The sequence below is a fragment of the Camelus dromedarius genome, chromosome 18 (genome assembly GCF_036321535.1).
Source record: "Camelus dromedarius isolate mCamDro1 chromosome 18, mCamDro1.pat, whole genome shotgun sequence".
In the NCBI taxonomy this organism is placed as follows: domain Eukaryota; kingdom Metazoa; phylum Chordata; class Mammalia; order Artiodactyla; family Camelidae; genus Camelus; species Camelus dromedarius.
Window position 1 is genome coordinate 31503576 of NC_087453.1, and position 16176 is coordinate 31519751.

Here is a 16176-nt window from a genome sequence, read left to right on the forward strand (position 1 = left end):
CACCATATATTGATTGCTCTAGATTTTACACTTAACAGAATTCTTGGTGCCCAATGTGCAGTTTAAACCACCCTCTTGTCTAAGAGAGATTTTAGGCTCCACCTTGCTGCCAGTCCAACAAGGCTTGAATGATTGCTCCTCTTTTCAGACAAGAGGGACAACAGGGAATAAGGCCCAGCAGCTGCCAGAGAATATTTTGCTCTGGGGATCCTTTCATCTCTTCCCTTCCACCCATCAATGGACTGCAGTCACCCAAACTAACTCCTTGGAGGAAGATGGCTCTATTTCTCCTGAACCATCACATCTGATCGGCAGGCCTAGGGTAAATTTCCCAGTGATGGTTGAGGCCCCCTGATCTCACACTGGGGAACTCCTGTCTGAATTTTATTTTTTTTTTCTTCTTTTTAAAAATATTTTTTTATCTTTTTTTTTTTTTTTTTTTTGGTGGAGGGGAGGTAATTAAGTTTGCTTGTTTGTTTTTTTGTTTATTAATTTATCTTTAATGGAGATAATGGGGATTGAACCCAGGACCTCATGCATGCTAAGCATGCACTCTACCACTTGAGCTATACCCTCCCCACTGAATTTGAACTTGGATTTGAAATGGGTAGCCATCTGTAATGGAGATCTCTGTCTAAGAGAACTTGGAAGCAAAAGTAGAATTTGATTTGTAAGTTTGGAATTTGAATTTGTTTTAGCTTGTCATTTGTAAGTTTGTGCTTTCATCTACCGACAAAAGCCTGATATTATAATCTGAAATCTGTATTTGTATTTTGTATTTGAAATAAGTTACTAAGGGGGGTGTGTAACATCTATTTCATCCAATAGCCCATTGGGTAAGATCTTGAATGACTGGTCTAACAAGTAACTGAAAAAATTAATGGTTTTAGAGGCCACTCAGAAGGAGGCCCAATGTCTAAATCAATGGAACATGCAAATGCCCACCATAGACAATGTGTCCTAGCTGGCCTCAGAAAAGGCTTCCCAAAATAGGCTAGCTTTAACAAGATACAAGCCCTAAACCAAGAACCAACAGAAAACTCATCTGCCTTTTTGGAATGGATCTGTCAGTTCTATCAAAAGTACACTACCCTAAATCCTGATGATCCTGAAAATGTACACATGGTAAATATGACTTTCACAAACCAAAGCTCAGGTGATATAAGGTGCAAATTAAATAAGGTTAAAGGAGTGGTAGCCAGGAATCCTGGGGAACTGCTGGAAATTGCCTTCAAGATTTATAATGCAGGAGAAGAAAGAAGCAGGAAGCTAGTTATTGTTGTGATAACAACTCACCTGGGGGCCTTTAGTAAACAAAAGCCCAAACAGTAAATGGGAGATAAGAAAAAGACACCCATGACTATTAATCAGTCTGTCTATTTTATTTTTATGGTTTTATATTTGTAGTTTATTTTTTGTATTTATTAAATTAAAAATATTTATTTATTCATTCTTTCATTTATTTATTTAAACATTTTTTATTGAGTTTTGCCTATTGCAAAGAGAAGGGACACTGGAGAAAGAATTGCCCAAAATTACAATAAAAGAAAGAAAAGAGAAAGAATAAGCACCTTCCAAACTAATGGCCACCCAAGGAACCATAGATGAGGAAGGTAATGATTGAGGGGGCCCTGGACTCTTATCCATGTTAAAGACCCCCCATAACAATTGCCACCCAAGAGCCTCAGGTACAACTGACAGTGAGGTCTTAATTATAGTGGCCTTTCTAGTGGATACTGGAGTGACATACTCAGTTCTGAACTGTAAATTGGGAACACTATCAGAAACTTCTGTCCCAGCAGTGGGAATTAAGGGGGTACTAATGACTCAACCACTGTTAAACCTCTGGAATGCAAATTTTGAAAAAGGGGGAAAATAATTTGGAACTTGGCTTGTCAAGGATAAACAGAAATCTTAACTGCCTTTCATAGAATTTAGTAAAAATGTTTAGCTATCTAGACAGGCAACTTTGATTTGTTCCATCTGCCAGAAACCCAATTTGAATTCAACCTCTTTTAACTGATGAGTCTTATATTGTTGTATCTGATTCATGGCTAGAATTTTGGGATAGGAACTATAAGGTCTCTGTGTTTATGTGTTTGTACGTACCTATATGTGTATTGTAGATATGTGGCATTGCCAAAATTAATTTGTAAAAGAGCTCTATTTGATTAGCTTAAAGAAAATTAATTGCTTATATAAATACTCAGGAATATAAAAGAAATTAGCTAGAATGAAAATCTGGTTCATGTGATCTAGAAAATATTCAGTACTTAATAGAAATTTGGTAGTTGAAGTTAGCATAAGCTTATTGGTTTGACTAATATAGACATATCTTTAGATTCATTAATGTTAAGAATAAAACTTTCATTGTACTTAGGTTTAATAGAAGTCCAACAAGACCTTGTCATATCTGTTACAAATTTGTCACCAAGAAAAATAATATGGTATAATATTCTTATAAGTAACAAATACAAATGAGAAAAGAGTTTTATATGTGGTCAGGATTGGCTAAATTCAGAATAAAATTAATCAAGTAAATTAATTTTAGAAGTAAGCTGGTACAAGACTAGATTTAGTTTTCTCTCTCTCTGTTAAGAGGACAAAGTTTTCTTAAAATATTAATCTGCCTTTAGTAACAGATTGTAAAGTTTCTTTTACCCCTTAAGTGATCTGTTCTGTATTTATCTTTTAAATATTTTATTGTTATTGAATAAGTTTTGTTTCACGGTGACCTATGCTTTTATTTGACCAGGTGTTTTGAAACTTTTTAACAAGCTTCCTACATATCAAATTTTAATCAGCATTCTTTTGACCTCCAGATAACCTTGGGATGCTTCAGAGGGCCCCTGAAATATCCCAAAGAGAGATTTCAAACTAGTAAATTTCATTTGACATGTTAAATTACATGGGAAGTATTGTCAAATGAATAATAAATCTTCTTAGGTTATATTGTATGAAAAATGTTATTAATGTAGATATTCTAGAAATTATATGAAATCTCTAAAATCTGGTATCTCTGAAATGTTATTAGCCATAATTCTGGTTATTGTATCCAGGTTTCTTTATCAATTACAGTGTAACTAGGTGTTTATCCATGTTTTTAAGCCTTTTGTCACTTATAGACAGTTATTGTTTTGTTCTGATGCCTTTGCAAAATGTTTTCTCTTTAGGGGTATTTTCTAATAAGTTTCAGATTATAGCACTGAACTGAACCGGGTAAGAAATTTGAAAATCTGATGGAAACTCTGATTTCATAAAACTATTAACAACAACAACAAAAAAAGGATTAGTTACTTGGGACTCAGTAAGCTGATGGATACAGTTTTAATTTTTGGTTTTGCCTGAAATATTACTGGCTTTTAATCTGTGTTTTCCAGATATAAAGAAACCCTTTTCCTTAAGCTAATTATGACTCATAGCAATTTGGCAAATTATACCTATGTAAGCAGACTTGGAACAGTTATCTTTTCTCTCTATCTGATCCCTCCAGAGGCTGGAAGGTTTTAGGTTATCAGTAGCTTTATCAGATAAGTTAAGATCACTTCCTGGCCACCCCTCTCTCTCTCTTTCTTCAGAGACGACCCACATTCTGTCTGTGGATTGTGTACTTACTTTTAATCTGAGCACCTAACTCCCACACCTCGTGGCCTTTCTCTTGCCTTTCAATGTATCTCTCTGAATAAATCTACCTTCACTCGAAAGAAAGAAAGAAAGAAAGAAAGAAAGAAAGAAAGAAAGAAAGAAAGAAAGAAAGAAAGAAAGAAAGAAAGAAAGAAAGAAAGAAAGAAAGAAAGAAAGAAAGAAGAAGGAAAGAAAGAAAGAAGGAAAGAAAGAAAGAAGGAAAGAAGAAAGAAAGAAAGAAAGAAAGAAAGAAAGAAAGAAAGAAAGAAAGAAAGAAAGAAAAGAAAGAAAAGAAAGAAAAGAAAGAAAAGAAAGAAAGAAAGAAAAGAAAGAAAAGAAAGAAAGAAAAGAAAAAAAAGAAAGAAAGAAAGTAAGATAGATAGGTCACCTCCTAACAGGCATAGGAATCTCAAGGTATTTTAAGTTCCTTGAAAAGAAAGCAATTCACCTAAACCTGTAAGGCAAAACCTGTGACAAGCCCTTAATGTGGCTTTCTTGGCCCTAGGAGACCTTATTAACATTTTAGCCAAAGACTCCTTATGAAAAGTTCCAGCACAGCCAATTTAAAAGAGTCTATATGATCAAATAATTAGACTTAACTTGAGGACAAATTAATCTTGATTTGGTTATATTTGATAAAAATGAAGGAGGAAGGTAACCTTAGAGAGAAAAGGATTATATTTCAGTGGATATTAAATTCTAGTTTTGTTAATTGAGGTCTGTGTTTACTAAGACTCAATTCCCAGATCATTCCTTGCTGTTATGTTATATTGTTGCAAAGTTTAATTGAACTATTAAAAGGACATTCTAGGTTTGTTTCTAAAGCTCAGTAATCTATCCTTGGATGAAGATCAGATGTCCCATGACCTGCAAGTAGGGATTATACATACTGGAACAGACATGACTTAAAAAACTATCTCCAACCTGGATGGAAGGGCCCTTTATCAGGTACTCTTAACTAGACCATGCCCAGTAAAAGCTAAAGGAAATTGACTTTTGCATTAATTACCAGTCAGAAAGAGCCCCTGCACTGGGCTGGCCTGTAGAGGACTGCTCACCTTAAAACAATACTCAGATGGAGAAGAAATTACCAGACCAGGATGAGAAGAAGAAGATATCTGAGGTAGACAGATGACCCAAGACACTGGACCAGGCCTGTATACCAATTACTGTGATAATTGCTCACACATTGGCTTATGAAATAATCCAATTGTTAGGTTTATGGTCAATTACCTATATCTAGTATTGTGTGTTACCTTGGTGGGTTTCCCCACCATTCCAAGGCTCTAACTAGATAGCCCTTAGAAAATTTATTCTAGAAAAAATAAATTATAGTTCTCTTTAGGTCACTATTGATATTGTGAGATGGGAGCCCTCACCTGGCCAATTAATAGTGCTTGCTCTGAGCCTGGCCATAAAGATGAATTTTCTTATAAAATCATTCAAGCTCAACCAAGGCAACAAGCAAAATTTCAGCCAAAGAATATAACCTCCCTCAATTATGAAAAGGACTTATATGGTTAACACCAGGGTATGGAGATTTAAGTTTAAAGGCTTCCTTACACTGGGGGGAAAAAAAAGAAAAACAACTATACTCAGGATAACCAACCTAATAACACTCGATAACTTGGCTGGGTGCCTTATAAATTATGCCTGTATAACACCTTCCTTGAAGATAGGGATGGGTACAGGACAAAGTCAGATGACCTGGGGATATACTGGGCTGCATCTAGTGGAAGTTCTTGACTTAAATTCTTACTTATGATCTTACTAATACTGCTAACTATATTATTTGCAATTTGCTTGTTTTACAACATTGTTGTTTCTTGCATTATCAAATGTGTAACTAAGCCTCAGATAAAATAATAACTAGGAGATTTGAAGCAGTAGATCAGATATATACTTCTGTATGAGACCAATTATTGCAATATTGTAACTCTTGATATGGGAAAACACAACAAGAGGGGCTCTTTTTCTGGACCATAACAGACTAGTAAAACAGGTGGCCCAGAGATGTTGCTACTGTTAATAAGGCCTAGTCCCATAATAGCACATTAAGTGGCCTATCAAAGAAATCCTCACCTGACCTAGGTATAAACATTCCTAGCACCACGAGATGAAATGGTTGTGCCAAGCCATGGTCAAATTTATGATCATGAGGGCACTTGCCATCTGCCTTTACCAGGATTGGATCATGTTAACACTTGCCATTTAACTCTGCTTAGGTTAAATCACAAGCTGCTGCAGTCACTGACCTCCAACACACCCTAAAAGGAATTCAGGATGGAAATCAGGAATGAGATCCTCTGTGCTCTGGGAAAACTAGCAGAACAGGCCTTCAGATGGTTAGATATTTTCAGGAGGATATTTTATGAGCCCAAATTCTTGCATCTCCTCATATCTAGAAAAGCATTAAAATCATTAATGGTGACATTTTCTTTGGTCATTAAGGAAAGAAATGCACTTGAAAATCAAAATAGAATAACTGTAGTTCAGACACCCAAGGTGAAACTAGGTAATTTTGTGGATGTGATTTCAGGCAAGTTTCTATACTGCTGAGATCTTGAGTTTTCTGAGAGGTGTCAAAATTGAGACACAACCAGCCATTCTCAAATCAGTGTCTTCTGGTAATTTGTAGCTGTAAACTTATGGGTTTAGGTTCTTCTTTTGTAATTACTGAGTTTCTAGTTTCACACTGACTGTTGTTCTTTCATACCAGATGAATCCAGGAACATCATAACTACCCTGGATAACATAAAGAAACAAACACATAATATAGCAGATTCAGATGCATATGTGTGAGAAGTCACATCTCAAGTTAACACCTTTTTTCATGGATACCCCAGGGTCTCAAATCCATCCTTATAGGAATTCTACAGTTTTGTCATCACTTCTGTTAATAGGAGTAAGCATATATGTGATATTTATATTGGACTTTTTTGTCTAATGTGCAGAAGATGAGCATCCGAGGTTCCTTTTGAACTCCCAGTCACATGGCAAGATCAGGCTCACTTGTTCCATTTCAGAAACCCACAAATAACACCCCCATTCAGCAGGAAACAGACAAACACGACACCCATCTCCCTGTTTCCATAGAAATGGAATGAAACTTGACAGTGGGGATTTTGAAAGAGGAATAGTAAAATGGCCACACTTAGGCCAACAGATTCTTACCTTTATGCTTGCCTTTAGAACGGTCAATAATCCTGACTGACCAGTTACTATCTACAGCTCTCAGCCCATTGTTAAATCTAAAGCTGTTGATCTTACTGTATCTACTTTAGTCTGGTAATCAAAAGTTATATTCATGTTTGGCTTCTGAGTTGTTCTCCAAGAAGAAGGTCACAAAACTGTAACCCTACAAAAAATGCTAAGTTGTCAAAAAGAAGCATGCCACAGGCATTTGTGAGATGAAAGGATTGAAGAAGTGATAATTATTAGCCTCTATAGAACTGGTTGCCTGAAGAACCATGACACCATTCTAAACCTTATGACAAGAAAATAATTGTACTGATTGTTACCTATGTTTTATTGTTTGAGCTGTGGTTGTATAACCAACCCACCCCATCCCCAAGGCAGGTTCACAATTTTGAAGGCACTAGCCTGCAGTGGGTCCCCTTTGCCTGGCAACGTAATAAAGCTGTCTCTTTCCGTCTAAGCTCCAAGACCCTGTCTCTGAGTTATTTGGCTCATCAGGGAGGATGGCCAATCTTTTGGCAACAAAAGGAAAAATGTACAAGTGAAGAGATGCTGTAATTTTATCCACAGACTGTAGGAGAAGATTTAACTCTGATTTAGAGGGATAGTCTTAGCATATTCAGGACTATTATAAACATGCTTCTTTTAAGCTAAAGATCAACATATTTTACTATACAGAGTGTGATATCAAAATTTTATTGAAATTGGTAAATTTGCTTGCTTATTGAGCTAAAATGGTGAGAGATTAGTTTCAAAGTTTTATTTTGCATTTACATAATGGAGGACATTTGATGTCCACTTTCCCCTTCCTGAGAGGTCACAACTGATGGCTGGTGTCCTTTCTTCTCAAACCAGAATTCATGTATCCTCCAAACTGTTAGAAAACATAACAAAACCAACATTCTAGTTGAGGCAATTTAACTCAAGATTTTGGGATGGGGTAAGTTACAAACTTAAACTGTAATTTAAAACTTTATTATCAAAGATACAGAGTAGAAAGAGAAACTGAAATTTAAAGATAAAAATGTGGGCACATAATCACTTGTCAGGTTTGTTTTTATCTACAGACACTGCAAACCGAAGGGAATGGCTCCAACAACGAGTGGTGAAAAGACAATTATCTTGGGCATGAGCAGAGTTGGTTCTGACTCCAGCTCTTCCACTGAACAGCTGGGTGGCCCCTGGCTGCCTCTCCTCGCAGTTTCTGGAGAGGGTGGGAGAGGTGCTGCTTTAGGGCTCCCTGACGTTGGGAGGGCTCTTTCGCCCACTTAGAACGGTCTTCTTGTATCTCCCACTCTTTGCGATCCACCTAACATGACATCCATTCTTGGATGCTGTCTTCAGCTTCCTCAGCTCAATTTTGTCATCTTCTCTTCTGAGGCCACATGAGCTTCATAACATAATGATCACAGCACTTACTAAGTTGAACTGGGGATGTTCATGAGGTCATCTTCTTTATTAGAGAAAGAGCCCTCAGGGAGCAGATACATGTGTGAGATATTTGTCTTGGCAACCGTGGTGCTCACTGCAGTACTGACACATAGTAGGATCTTGTTGAGTTTCCTGATGTCTTTTGATGGAGAATAAAGACAAAACTGAAACTAGAGTAGGGGATGGCATAGGGAAGAAGGTCAAGAAGCCATGTGATGCCAGGGCAACAAGGTGACCAGGTAGTGAACACCAGCTTGAAAACACCAATACCTGAAGAAGGCTTCCAGCAAGGATGGAGGGTGCTCAAACTTTGTCAACATGGCAACTTTCCCCATGAGACTTTCCTGTCCATAGCTTAAGGGATAACTGTGCCCTGGCCCAGTCGCACAGAAGTGCATGAGTAAAAGTTCACAATGAATCTTCATAATGTCTTCCTTCACCTCCATTTTCCCCAAATCTGCCATTCCAGGGTTTTGTTTATTGCAGTCGTATCACTTAAAAGTCCTTAGGATAGTATGGGATGTGTTGTAAATAATTAAACAGCCAACCAACTGATAAGGAGTGGGTGTGTCTATGAACAGCCTGGGAAATTGCCCTCTACAAGTTCTCTTTCACTAGGCCAGACTTAGAAGAAGGGAAGAAATGAAGGTGACTGTATTAGGTCTCCAGAAACCAGCCTTCTTCTGAGTTTTTGGTTACCATTGGTTAGTAAAGTAATTTTTAATATGCCAGTTTCTATGACCTGACGTCTCAAGATGAGTTACAAGTTATGAGGGGTTTTGCACCTAGGGGATTACCTTCAATTTATAGAAAACAATAGACTCCATTCCCAACCCCCATTATCATAAAATTTATGTTTAATATTCATAGCTCAAATTCCATCAACAGATTTGAGAAATCCTCAGGATGGCTGGACATTTTCTACTCCAGGAAACCATGTCTTTAACAATTAGACTGGGCTGGTCTGGGGTTGGGTGAGGTTTGTTTGTTAAGGAAAATTTTTAAAATATGGCTTATTCATATTAACTGCTGCTTTCCTCCTCCCATTCCTTGAATTCAATAAATAAAAATATAGGGAGTCCCTGAGGCAACAGAAAGATCCCTACATACTTAACTAGCTTGTTTCCACCAACATTTGGGCTGTACCCTGATTGAACTAAGATGCCTGAGTTGTGTCAATTTGCAGTTTTGGTCTGAGTTCTTGAATGGTTCTAGAAATTATACTCAACCTTTCATTGTTGACATATAAATCTGGGCATTTTTTTAATCCTAAGAAGGCATAGCTGTAGTCCACACTGAAGGTACAAATAAATTCACAATAATCTTTATTTCTCTTTCTTTCTGTGACTTTAGTCTTTTCTTTAGTCTCTAAAGGTCAACAGTAGCCATGTATAGGCTACTGCAGTGGATCTCCAAATTGTGATGTTGTGCATATATTGACACTTGTTCCTGTCCTGAAGGTTTATTTACCCAGTCAGATACTGAAATCTGCTTTGTGAATAAAAGAATAAATACAAGCTGGATGTATCCTCTTGCCAGCTCTCAGCAGTATTTTAATATGCCAAGTACATGGTATGCTACCATTAGTTAAATCAATAAAAATCAAATTTAGGAAAAAGTACCAATATTATGTTTATGATGAATACATTTCAGCTGATCTTTTATTGATCTCACCTGGCTCATACTTTTTAGTCAGGAAGAGGACTGCTGGCCTTCATATTGACACTGATTAATAGTAAAGAGTGTGGGTGTTATTAGCAAGCTCATTTCACAACCACCAATTCTTCCTGTGCAGCACAAGTGAAGACTATTTTCCAAACTGTGATTGTCATACTTTTCATCCAGGATATCATGTTTGTTGATTGTTCCTTCACCTTGACCTAGAAGTATGCTGTCATTTATCATGGTAACATGCCAGCTATCTCATCCAGCTGTTCCTACTATGCCATGGCTCTCAGCCCACTTCTGAGCCACTTTGCTTAAACTGGTAATTACTGCATGAAAACCAGCATCAGCCCTTCTGCCTAAAAGATTCCACCTTCCAGCTCTTCACTCCAAAGCTCTTAGAATACCCTGCTCTCCTTCTTATTCCACTTGTGTCCAGTGTGGTAGGGGTGATGGAGCTATTAAGCCTCTTGAGGGGCTTTGTTTTGCTGTGAAACCTTCAAAGAGTCTTGGTGAAGCCAGTTTTGGTGTCTGAAATGTTTTTAGAACATACTGTTACTTTGAATGTAGGTCACAGCTGTTGAGTCAAGAAATCTTCCATCCTGGCTAAGTCCAGTAAAATAGCAGGAATAATTTTTATCTGCCCATCTTCCCGGGCCTTTATTTTTAGCAAACCACTTGCCACCTCTTGGCAGGTTATAACATTAATGGATAATAAGAATCTGATACAAACAAAAGCCTTAAGTCAGGTGTGGACCTAGAATTATGATGAGCTTTCCTGTCACAAATTGTCTTGATAAAAGAAGAATTTTTAAGTGGATTTTTAAGTGGAATTTTAAGTGAAATCATGCTCTCTGCCTCACCTCTGACCACGGGCTCAGTAGAGTCATACTTCTTCCTTATTATTTTTTAACATTTTATTTTGATGTAATTGTAGATCTATAGAAAAGTTGCAAGAATAATACCAAAAATCCTCAAACACTATTTACCCAGATTCCCCAGATGTTATCATTTTAATATGTTTCATTAAACATCATTCTCTCTCTTCCTCTCTGTCTCTCTCTCTTCTCTGAGAGATTGTATGTAATTATATATTTTTTTCTGAAATACTTAATATGTTACAATCATTATGTCCCTTTTACCCAAGTATTTCACTGTGTTTTTCCTAAAATCATGGAACTCTTTTATGTAACTATAGTACTATTATCATTGATACAATAATATTTTCTACTATACAGAAATAATTCATATTTTATTCTCTCACTTTAAAAATCCACCTCTAAAAACAAAGGCAAAAGAAGGATGTTGAATGAAGTAACTTATAATGAGGGTCCACTTATATAATATGATTATTTAATTATTACAACTTCACACACACTATATAACAAGCACTCTTAGTCCTTATTTTAACAATGAGGAAACAGACAAAGAAGTGATACCACTCATGAGTTAATACGTTCAGGTCACCTATTTAACAAGGTGATAACTTAGAATGCTGAAACATTTCAAGCTTTATCTCAATTAATTGTCATACAATTTTTTTTTTTTTTTTTTTTTTTTTTTTTTTTAGTTTGGTACTGCTGCTATCCAGTTTTACAGAGAACAACACCAAAGCCTGAGTTTGGATCACTTGCCCAAGTTTGTGCAGTAAGTCCAGAGCCAACATTCAGATTCAGCATGTGTGACTCTAGAGATGGAACTCTTCATCACTATTCCATGGCATTTTTCCAATGCAGAAATGTTTGTCAGCTACTAGCCCAAAGAGTACTATGCATCTCTGTATTTTTTTTAAGATATTACAATTTTTATTGTGTACATCATAGGACAATTTTAAATAATAACTTATGTATATTCTCCTTAAACTTTTTGCTTATTTTTTCTTCCATGTTTATAGGTAGACAGTCACTATTTAGCCCTTTGTGTCTGAATAAATTCATGATATAGTATGGAAAGTGGAAATTGCTTTCTTCCTGTCTTTCAAAAAAGCTTACACAAGTTGAAGGGATTACACTAGGTGTACTCAATGGAGAGAAATCAGGGTATCTGGGAAGCAGAGAGGGCAAGGGGAATTTGATTAAAACTGGGGTAAACTGATCCAGGTACTTCTTTTTTATTGAATTCAAGATTCTTTAAATTCTATAGTGCTTTAAAATGTTCAAAAGTTTCACGCATATGATTTCAAAATCCCACATATGGGTTTAATCCCATAATAACTATTTTTTCCTTCTATTCCTGTATTAGCCCTTGCTCTTCCCTCTTCCCACTGGTAACCACTGGTTTGTTCTCTGTATCTGTGAGCCTGCCATTTTCTTTTGTTTGTTTTATTCCCTAGCTTGAATTTTTTAGATTTTTTTTAGATTCCATGTGCTTCTCTTGGTGGTAGCTGCCTGGGGACAGTTGCAAGTTGCATGAGGGTAGACTGAGTGCTAGACACTGGGCTTTGTATCCTTGTTAGATGCTCCTCAGCCCCCAGCATGAGACAGAAATACTTGGGCTGGCTGGACCACTGGGACTGTGTTCACTGAAGCTGTGTGCTTCTTAACAGGGGACTAAAGACTAGGGAGACATTCCTAATGTTTGGGAGATGCATCATTCTCTAGAATTGTTGCTCTATCTTGATGAATGGTAGCCCCAAAATGGACTACAATAAAATAGCTAGATTGGGGATTGGAGTCAAATTTAACTTGTTAAAAAAACAAAAAATACTTGAACACTTCTTGCACTCCTGAGTTTGTGATCCACATGACCTTTTCATTCATTATATCTGTGACCTTAGGAAAGTTATTGAAATTTTCTACACTTTATTATGCTCTTTCATAAAAGGAAGTTAAGCAAACACTAGAGGCCTTGTCAAAACTCAGTTCTGTGATTCCATTACTCATTCTCTGTTTTATTTCTATTAAATGGCACATAATTAAGTCTGGAAATGGTGTATAATAAAATGGGTAGGTTCTACCCTGTAGGATGGCTGGAGATTAATATTTGGGCTCCTGTATAGTCTTTCAGTTTCAGCTTTTTACTTGTAGAGTTTATACAATTCTGTCTTGGCTCACTAACAGACATAGTACAGAGGGTGTCCAGGTTGGTGTAGAGTTCAAAGGAATATGTTTGCCCTGAAGGAATAGGAAAGACACATGAACTAGGTAGAAGAAAAATAAAATCTGGATAAATTCCTTGATTATGCAACCTTTCTCACACCTGCTCGTCAACTCCAAATGAAATTCAGGTCACACATTTAAGTTATGCCCAGTGTATTAAAAGAAACACAGGTGTCAAGATGAACAGGAGTGACTTCAACTATACCTCCATCTTACTCTTTTGTGTTAAAAGGAGGGTACAGAATAAATGGGTAAGTATTATGTTTCTGTCAAGTAGCACATTTGCTATCTCAAATGCTCCCATACCCACAGATAATGGCCTGAATGTGGGAGGTTAGGGGTAGATGTTGATGTCCTTGGTCTTTTTCAAGTTGATATTGAGGGAAGGAGGATTAAAATGGAGCCAGTATTGCTAAAGAGAACTCTCTAAAATGGAGCTGGGAGACCACTGAGGACACATAATTATGCATGTTTCAGCCTGGATTAAATCTGACTTTTTGATCACTTACTGTCCTAATGAAGACATCCAGAACATGTGCCAGAACCTTAAGATACCTACTGGATCATTATCCTAAAATAACTTGTGATAGCCTACCTACAATAACTTGTGACAGCCTACCTGCTTATCAGACCTCTACCCTAAAATAATTTGTGATTGCTATAGGACAAATATTTTCTGACTTGTATCAGAACCAATCACAGTTCTTGTCAGGCATCTTTTAATAAATAATCCTGTGGGCTTTTTTTGTCTATAAACCTGTGACTCTCTCTTCTCCAAAGCACTCTTGGTTTTACCCAAATCTGTGTCTCCTGAATTGCCATTCTTAAGACCCCTAAATAAAACTCTTAGTACTTTGTAGCCTTGATACTAATTATTGACATTACCAGTGGCTTTAAATGATAAGTACAGGTACTGATATCATTGAAAGTTAATCTGTATTCTTAATATATTTGGATGTAACAGGAATTTTAGTCTAAATGGAGTAAAGGAGACTATGGTTTGATGTACATTGATGTGCACTGGATTTGGAAATCTGCACAATTGCTAGTAAATCTAGGGGACTCTTCTCCCCAAGTCATCATGATGGCAGGTACTTAACTATATCTGTCCATTTTTATAGAGATCCAGAGAGAAAATATTGTGGCTTTGTGGGCCATATGGTCTCTTTTGAAACTAGTCAACTCTGCCATTATAAAATGAAAGCATCCCTAGACAGCATACAAAAGAATGGGTGTAGCTGTGTACCAATAAAATTTTATGGGTACTCGAATTGAAATTCAATAAAATTTTACATGTCATAAATTATTATTCTTATTTTTATTTTTTTTCAGCTACTTAAATCTGTAAAAACTATTTTTAACTTGCAGGCAGTACAAAAACAGGAGCAACTCTAGGCTTCATGTATCTTACCTTATGGTATTTTTGTAGGCGAAGGGAGGTGGTAGGTGATCTACATATTCTGAAATTCTATGAGTTTCAAAGTTACTCACCCATCTTAGGTATTACTTTACTGGCAACTATTATCCTTATGTAAAACTATTGGCATACCTTGTTAAATTGTTTTTTGTTTGTTTGTTTGTTTGTTTGTTTGTTTTTCGGCTTTGTTGAAACTTCAGGGCCAAATTCTTTATTTGCAGAAACATGTCTGCAAGTTGAAGTTTGGTTCTGCTATAATTTCTATCACTCTCAAGAGAAGGCAATTGCTTCATCAGAATTATAGCAGGTATCAGGAAATTGCCAAAAAGCTTTCAGAAACCAAGATATACGTTCATTTTCCTCCTCCTAAATAAGTCCTCTGAGAGTCCACCTTCCTTTACAAATACTCTTAAGGGAAAATAAAGAGGCTTTGAAAGCAGCTCTTTTACCTCTTTCCTGTTTGTGCATTTCTGTTCCCTTCTAATCTTGAAAGAATCTAATGATAGAAATGAGATCACTAGTCAATTTAAACTAACTCTTGCCTTATGCTCTCCTGAATGTACATCATACTTTCCTAACCTGTTGATTCTTTCCTAAAAGAAGTAGGAATAAAGAATTAAGCAGTTAAAGAATGACTAGCTCTCCACCCCAAATAGCCCCCTTATCAATCCTGCAGGCAGATTATGCAGGCAAGATAACATCTGAAGAGTCAGCCAGCCTGCACATAATGGATAATGATGAAGAATCCAACCTCCTGCCTCAGGTATGATTTGGGTAAGGGGTACTCTTTCAAGCCAGGTGGTTCTGATGTGCATATGCTGTTGAGAGCCATTCGAATTTAAGGGAGAGTCTGATTGGGGCTTGTACTGCTCAATCTATGATGGCTATGCCTGTGAGTATTTTGTACTCTGTGGTCTGTGTTATGATTTATAATTGTCATTCTGCCTTGTAAAATGGGAAATACTGGTTCTTTTCCATGATGAAGCCCTCTTGGGCAAATTCCATCTGACTGGAAATACTAAAATCTATGATTAAAAGTCTATGAGCCTATGACTAAGAAAAAATTGATATTTTATAAGAACACCATGTGGCCACAATATTCTTTAGATTCGAGAGAAAATTGGTTTAGGTGAACTCCTTGGAAAATTCCAAAAAAATTTTTTTTTAATTTTTTGAATATACAGTTAGTAAAAAAAGCTAGCTTGATAAAATATATTTTCAGAATCCTGGCCCTGAGGGAACAAGTCCTTCCAAGAGAACTTGCTTTTCTCTCTTCTACCTTGAGACCAGGGCTCTCAGGAACACTTATCTAGACCATATCTAATTCTTGAGAGTGAGGAAAAAGGATGGGGAAAGAGGTTGTTTTTTCAGTTTAACTTATTCCAAGTGTTGTTAAGAACTAGTGAGTTTTACATGATATCTCATTCATAACTAAGTTTAGAAAATAAAGCTATGGGATATTTGGCTGTGTCTGTCTATATGTCTATGTGTGCATTATATATGTCTTTACCTTTGGGTGGTATAATCAAAATTAACTTGTAAATGAGCTCCACTTAATTGACTTAAAGGAAATTAAGCACTTATATAAATTCTCAGAAGTACAAAAGAAAAGCTAACCAGCATGAATTTCACATGAACTGGGAAATATTCAATATTAAGTTAATATTTGGTATTAAAGTTAAAGTTTATTAATCTAATTAATATAGACATGTCATTAAAGTCATCAATATTAAGTATAATACT

At 36.4% G+C, this 16176-nt stretch overlaps 1 protein-coding gene across 1 annotated transcript in view; it reads right to left on the reverse strand.

Annotated features, from left to right (window-relative positions):
- Window positions 1-16176, reverse strand: part of LOC105101171 (serine palmitoyltransferase 3) — a 136514-nt gene that overhangs the window by 70431 nt on the left and 49907 nt on the right. The window lies entirely within an intron of this gene.